This window comes from Chrysochloris asiatica, unplaced genomic scaffold, assembly GCF_000296735.1.
Source record: "Chrysochloris asiatica unplaced genomic scaffold, ChrAsi1.0 scaffold00007, whole genome shotgun sequence".
Lineage (NCBI taxonomy): Eukaryota > Metazoa > Chordata > Mammalia > Afrosoricida > Chrysochloridae > Chrysochloris > Chrysochloris asiatica.
Genome location: NW_006408525.1, coordinates 26,881,824 through 26,889,230, shown reverse-complemented (window position 1 = coordinate 26,889,230; position 7,407 = coordinate 26,881,824). Strand labels below are relative to the sequence as shown.

At 40.5% G+C, this 7,407-nt stretch overlaps 1 pseudogene; it reads left to right on the top strand.

Annotated features, from left to right (window-relative positions):
* The first annotated feature begins 5,079 nt into the window (after positions 1-5,079).
* Positions 5,080-7,407, top strand: part of LOC102838265 — a 6,303-nt pseudogene continuing 3,975 nt past the window's right edge.

The following is a 7,407-nucleotide window of genomic DNA, read 5'->3' as shown; positions in this document are numbered from 1 at the left end:
TTTCAAATGACTTTCAAGTCCTTCACTTATTCTATAGTGATTTTACCAATAATATCCTTCCATGTTGCAATCTGAGGCTTGAATATATTCTTCAGTTCTTTCTGTTGAGTAATGTTGAGTGTGTTCTTTCCTTTTGGTTTACTAACTCCACACCTTCACACATTTCATTAGAGTTTTTGAATTTCTTTTTGAGCTTGCCTTTGAAATTCACCACTTTTACTTCAACATTTCCTTTATTAGCTTTAGTTTCTGTATGCTCAAGAGCATATTTCAGAGTCTCTTCTGACATTCCTTTTGGCCTTTTCTTTCTTTCATGACTTTTCCTATCCTTGACTTTCTTCCAGTATGATGTTTTTGATGTCATCCCACAACTCTTCTGGTCTTCAATCAGTAGTGTCTAATGCATTAAATCTTTTCCTGAGATCGTCTATAAATTCAGGTGGGATATATTTAAGGTAATGTTCTGTCTCTTGTTAACCTATATGAATTTATTTCAGCTTCAGCCTGAACTTGTATATGAGCAATTAATTGTCTGTTGTACAGACTGCACCTGGTAAAGTCAAGAGACAGTTAAAGGTGCTGAGTTTCAGTCAATGAAATAAATATGGGTCTCCAGATACAAGAATTGTAAAAGAATGACTAGATTTGTGAGATGTTGTAGAGGAATCTAAATAAAGATGATAGAGCTGTTGTAGCTTTAAGACAGTTGAAGAGAAGATGGTAGAGTATATAAGAACTGTGGGAACCATTGATAGAAATGATGGAGTGTACCTGGGGTTCTCCAAAGTCCCTAGCATGGGTTTCAGTCCTAGTGTAGCCAGGCTTCAATGGAGAGAGATGACATCTCATTATAAACATTTGGAAAAGAAAATGTAAAGGCAGTTGAAGTGTCTTGGTCATAAGAGCTCAGAGAGTTCAATGAAGTGGTGGTCAAGAGGAAAATTCAAACAAATCTACTGGGTATAGCAATAGGGAGATCACTGATGCTCTAAGAAAAACTAGGATCTGTGGAATTCTGGGGGAAGAAATCATATTTTGGTGGCTCTTTTGTGTCTACCTCAAATCACATAATTCATAGCAAAGTTAATTCAACAGCTCAACACAATATTCATTTTAAACATGAAGGCTACTTTGCTTTATCTTCTGTGTACTGCTAAAAATATCTTATCAGATGCTCTTTTATGATCTTCAGAGCAGTCACATAAACAGTTTCCATTCCTTGTCTGTATGGTCCCTGAATTCAGTTTTCCCAAAAAGACTAGCAGTCTTAAGTTGTTTGACTTTCTTCCTTTGCATTCTAGAATGCATGGAGTTAAAAAAACATTGGTTAGGTGTTTTAAGACTACCAAACTTCATTACCACTGGGAGTCTGACTGAGTGTAAGAGAAATAATGGTGGATCTGGAAAGGATTTGTGGAACTATCCCATAAATATCATTTTCAAGTGTCTGTATCTCTCTTTCTACAACTCCTGTCCTGTTTGTCCCTCTCGTTGAAAGCTTTACTTGACCGTCTTCTCAAAGTCAAATCCACTGGCTCATTTCTTGGATTGCATCCATCATTTCCCTTCATAATGTATGAGGCTGGGGGATTAACAGATTGACAGCAGTCATTTTTTTGTGACAGACGTTGGAAACCCTATATACTGTTCTTATTGGCAGCTTGAATTGTGGCTAGCCTAGCTCAGAGGGCAGAGCAGTTTCTGTCTTTGTAATTTCATTCTGGATGATGCCTGATTTGTCTTTGACATGACTCAATTCTCTTGGGCGTGTGATCTCACTATACTACTAATGTCCTCTCCTTGCCTTTTGTACACATTAGATATTAATTGATTTGTAAGTAGCCAAATGCGGTGTGCTGTGTTTCTAAACGGACACATTTCACATGGTAAGAATTCTCGGCTTTAGTACTTGGCCAACATGGAAGATGGTTTGGGGAACAATGAAGGAAGGCTTCTAATGCTTTTAAAGTCCTCCAGTGGGGCACGTGGCCACAGAAGATCTGCCTGATACTAGTTCATGGCTAAATACCACTGATGACTTTGTGAATGATCTCTCTCATGGAAATAGACTTGATTTTCAAAATAAATAGTTCCCTTAAACCTCAAATGCAATTTTCCCACGTCTTGACACCAGAGTGAAACCATGACATCTACCTCAATTACATTGGACAGCTGCAAATTGTGCAGCTTTCTGTTTATTAAGATTTAATTTGCTCTTTATGTCAGAATTATTCACAGTACTTGGTAAATGGAATAAATAAAAAGCAATTACCTTCCTTAGAACTCCTGGAAAACAAACTGAAACTCCTCAACCATCATTATCTAAAGGTCATGTAGCAGCCTTGGTTACTTCTGCTTAAGATTTGGGGACAATCTTGTTTTCTAAACCCTGCTCCCTAGTTTTAAAGGTACAAGTACTATTTTGCTCTGTCTGGGGTAGAAGCTATAACAATGGTCCTGAGATCCTATGGATCTATTTATCAGTCTAAACTACAGCATTCCTTTCCTACTCTTTAAAAATGCAATTGTCTAGATTTTTCTCTTCTGGAGCCTTAGAAGTTGAGAGGACAGATGGTAATAAGATAAAAGTCCAGTGAATCCAGCTATTTATAACATTTCATCTCGTCCAATTGGGCTTAAATCAGTTTGGTGCATCCATCCCCCATCTCACCAATGTTGAGTTCAATTTAAAGCAGAGATTCAAGCATAAGTGGCAGAGAGTTGTGGATTGTGAATGTGATTGTAGGATGTCAGTGCCTTCAAAGCATTTGATACACACTTTTTCCAATGCTGCTGTCCTCCATCAAAGCATGCCCAGAGCTCCTCCTTGGAAATGGGTTTTAAAATCACCCAAGAAATCGTGCATTATGAGTTTACTGTCATACCTTGTTTCAGACTCATTAAAGATAACTAGTCAGGTTGGTGATTTTCCTTACTCCCTTGGCATGGTTCCACGTGACATTTGGCTAGTTCCAAAAATAAACACATCATCAGACTGTGTAGATAATGGAGATAGGTGTTTAGCACCTGGCCTGGTTTATAGTGGGTGTCACTAAGCAGGAGTCCTCTTTGTAACAGTCATACCATTTACAAGCACATAGTACAAAAGCCAAACCCACTGAGTGGATTCTAAGTCATTGTTGCTGATGTTAGGTGCCATGGAATTAGCACCGACTCATAGCGACTCTATGTACAACAGAAGGAAAAACACTGCCCAGTCCTGTGCCAACCACACAATTGTTGCCACAGTTGAGATCATTGTTGTCGCTGTGACAATCCATCCTGTTTGGGGTCTCCCTCCTTTTGCTGACCCTCCACTTTACCTAACATGATGTCCTTCTCCAGAGACTGGTCCCTTCTGATAATATGTCTTACATATGAGAGACCAAGACTCTCCATCCTGGCTTCTAAAAGCTTTATGGACATACTTCTTCCAATACAGATTGGTTTGTTCTTTTGGAAGCCCATGATGATACTTTTATTATTCTCCTTCAGCACAATAACTCAAATCAACCAAGTTTTCTACAGTCTTCTTTATTCATTGTCCAACTGCTGCATGCATGAGAGGTTACTGAAAATGCGATGGCTTGGGTCAGATACACCTTGGCCCTCAAACTGGCATGTTTGCTCTCCAGCACTTTAAAGAGGTCTTGCACTGCAGATTTACTTAATGCATTACGTAATTTAATTTCTTGCTTGCAGCGTCTATGAGTGTTAATGATTGATCCAAACAAAAGGAAGTCTTTGACAACTTCAAATTTTTCTCCACTTTCTTTTTCACATTGGTCCAGTGTTAAGTATTTTTCTTTTCTTTACATTGAAGTGCAACCCTTACAGAAGGCTGTGGTCTTTGATCTTCATCAGTATTTTAAGTTCTCTTCACTTTCAGCAAGAAAGTTGTATTATTTGTATGTCACAGGATGTTAACACGTCCTAGAGACCCTAGAAAGGGTTTCTAAGGCTGCAAATCTTTATAGAAGAAAACCTCATCTTTCTTCCATGAAGTGATTGGTGGATTTGAACCACCAAACTGATGGTTAACAGTTCAGTACTTTTCCTCCAGCACCAGCAGGTCCTTCACACATTGTTGTTGTTGTTGTTCTGTGTCATTGAGTCAGTTCTGACTTATAGCGCCCCTGTATAGAGTTTCTGAGGAAGGGCTAGTGGGTTTGAACCACAGACATTGTAGTTCAAACTGATCTTACCATCCAGTGCTTATCCTACAGTGTCACACTTAGTTTGCTAATGTTCTTAGTTTTTCTAATATGTAGGAGTCTCCCTGCAGCCCCACAGGAGGAGGGTAGGGGTGATTGCTGAGGTAGCAGAGGAACATTGTATTGGATGATCTTCTAAGTCCTTTCTAATCCCAGATTTCAGAAGTTTCTACCATTGGCTCCTGAGTGAGTTTCCTTGGACTGTTTCTATCATGGAGTTTTTTTCCGGATAAGATAAATACTCGATAAGTCTCTTTTTGGAGAAAAAGACACAGAAGTCCCATCAACTGTGAGAGTTAGAGTTCAGATGTTGTTGCTGTCAGGTGCCATCGAGTCTGAACCGACTCATAGCGACCCCATGCACAGCAGAAAGAAACAATGTCTGTTCCTGGGCCAACCTCACTACTGCAGCCACACTTGAGTCCATCAATGATGCCACCTGGCTGATCCATCTCGTTAGGGGTCTTCCTCTTTTTCTCTGACCCTCCACCTTACCCAGCATGTTCAGATATCACTCCTTAAATCAACTCCCTGTGTTGCCATAGTAAAGGGTTGGTCACTTTGAAGCCAAACAATGAAGCTCTTAGTTAACCAAAAATAATGACTAGTGAGTAGTCCTGACTTTGCAAGAAGCCAGAGTAAAGCATTTTATGAGGTAAATCACTCTTGTGAGGTGTCTCAACTACAGATGAAAAATCCCCCAAAAGGGTAAAAGGGTGTGTGGTTACCACACCCACTGCTGACAGAATATAAAATCCTAGAGAGGATCAGGGCTTACACCAGAGTAAAGGAAATAGGCTGTGAAACTGACCTTCAAAGCTCCTTTCCTTCCCAATACCAGCTTTACACTCTCTTCCTGACCAAGATGAGCTGCCGCACCAGCTTCTCTGCCCGACCCTGTTTGCCCCCCAGCTGCCATGGATGCACCCTGCCTGGGGCCCGCAACATCCCCTCCTCTATGGGCATGGGTGGCTCGCTATGTGAGGGCTCCTTCAATGGCAACGAGAAGGAGACCATGCAGTTCCTTAATGACCGCCTGGCCAGCTACCTGGAGAAGGTGCGCCAGCTTGAGCAGGAGAATGCAGAGCTGGAGGGCCGTATCCGTGAGTTTACCCAGCAGCAGGTGCCCTATGCCTCCCCAAACTACCAGTCCTACTTCCGGACCATCGAGCAGCTCCAGCAGAAGGTGAGGATGTGGGCACCACATGGTCAACTTAATGCACTTGGTTTCATTCATTCATTTTTATGACAGACCAACTTCTGAATGGGATCTAAGACTGCTCACAGCTAACTTGAGGATGTCATGATACAGAGAATTGACTTTGACATGGGACTTCAAGTAGTCTTAGAAACTCTATTTTTCAGTCATCACAAGGGAAGCCTACACACTGTAGACTGCAGAAAGAATCGAGCCCAAATCAGTTGTACAAATTTTACCTGCTTCCAAATGGCTTCTTTCATAAAATCAGAATATCTGATTTTTTCATTCTGTTATGATAACCTGTTCTTGTATGCTGAGCATTATAGAAATAAAAAAAGGGAAGCTGAATTGTTTCTCTGACTTAGGAGTTTCCTAACTAAATCATAAATTCCTAAAGCCTTTAAAAATTGTAGCAAAAGACAGCATCAATGGCAAAGCAAACAGGCTATGATTCCAGATGTCTCATGGATGTACATTGACACAAATACCACGCATTAAAGCAGACTTGGAGATAGTGAGAAAACAAAGTCATAAGTGTAATCGTACAAAGGGTGCAAGTAAAGAGTTAGCACAGAGGTGGGACCTAATGCCTGGTGAAGATTAGGGAAAGCTTTCCAGTGGAAGTAATATCTGTTTAGGGTTTTGAAGGCTGAGCATGAGTTTGTATTCAGCAGCACAAGTTCTTAATTCTCAAAAGGCACTGACTCTTCATTGCTCTGTAGTTCCATCAAAGTGAATGACAGAAAGTGGTTATGTGATGTAAATATCACTTGTCCATTTATTGAGCATTAAGCACAGTAGTCAGTTGTGGAATAAAGCACTGAGTAAATTGTCTCTTTCTTTAAGGAGTTCACAGCTTAATAGTTGAAACATATGTAGACACAAATGACCATGGTGAATGTGGCTCTGTGTAAAGTCCTGTGGAAGGCCAGGAAAGAAGGGACTGCATGCAGTAGTTGGGAATGGATGTTATACAAGGAGCCTTATTAGGTGGGGAAGGGCAGTCCAGGAGAGTCCAGGAAGAGGGAGAAGCCGGGTGCAAAAGAATGAATAATGGCAAGTTACGGGGAGAGTGGAGCGAGACCGCAGACTGGAAGTAAGGTGGTATAGGGATAGAGTATCCAACTGCCTTTGTTTGCCTGGAACTTTACTGGTTTTAGCATCCGGGGGAACATTGTTGTTGTTGTTGTGAGTTGCTGTTGAGTAGTCTCTGACACAACAATCCTATGCACAACAGAATGAAACACAGGTTGTATCCTGCGCTTGCTCACAAGACTTATTATGTTCAAGTACACATTGGTGCCACTGTGCTAATCTATCACATTGACATTCGTCCTCTTTTGCACTGATAAATATACCAACCATGATAAATATGTCCTTCCTGATAATATGTGTGAAGTATGAGAGAAGAAGCCTTGCCATCCTGGCTTCTAAGGAGCATTATGGACATACTTCTTCCAACACAAATTTGATTGTTGTTGTGGTAGTCCATGGAGCTTTTAATGTTATTCACCAACCCATACTTCAAACGCATTAATTCTTCTACAGTCTTCCTTATTCATTGTCCAACTTTCACATGCATAAGAGGTTATTGAAAACACCATGGCTTGGGTCAGGTGCACCTTAGTCCTCCAATTGAAATCTTTGTACTTGAACACTTCAAAGAGGTCTTGTGCAGTAGATTTGTTTAATGTAATGTTGTTTGATTTTTTGAATGCTGCTTCCTAAGTCAGTTGGAATTGTTGGCCACTGTCTGTAAGACTTGGCTACCCAATTCCTGCAGGAATCCAGAGACAGACCAAGAAGAGAAGAATTCTTAATGAAGGGCACATTTCTACTTGACTGTTCTGGCCTTCCTTTTATCCTAACACCGAAAATCTGGAGCACTCAGAGTTATTTGAAAAAAAAATGTAACTTAAAGAAAACACCTTTTAACTTTCAGGAGTGAGGCATTCATTCTTCTCAGATATAATTAAGCACATATTGCACATA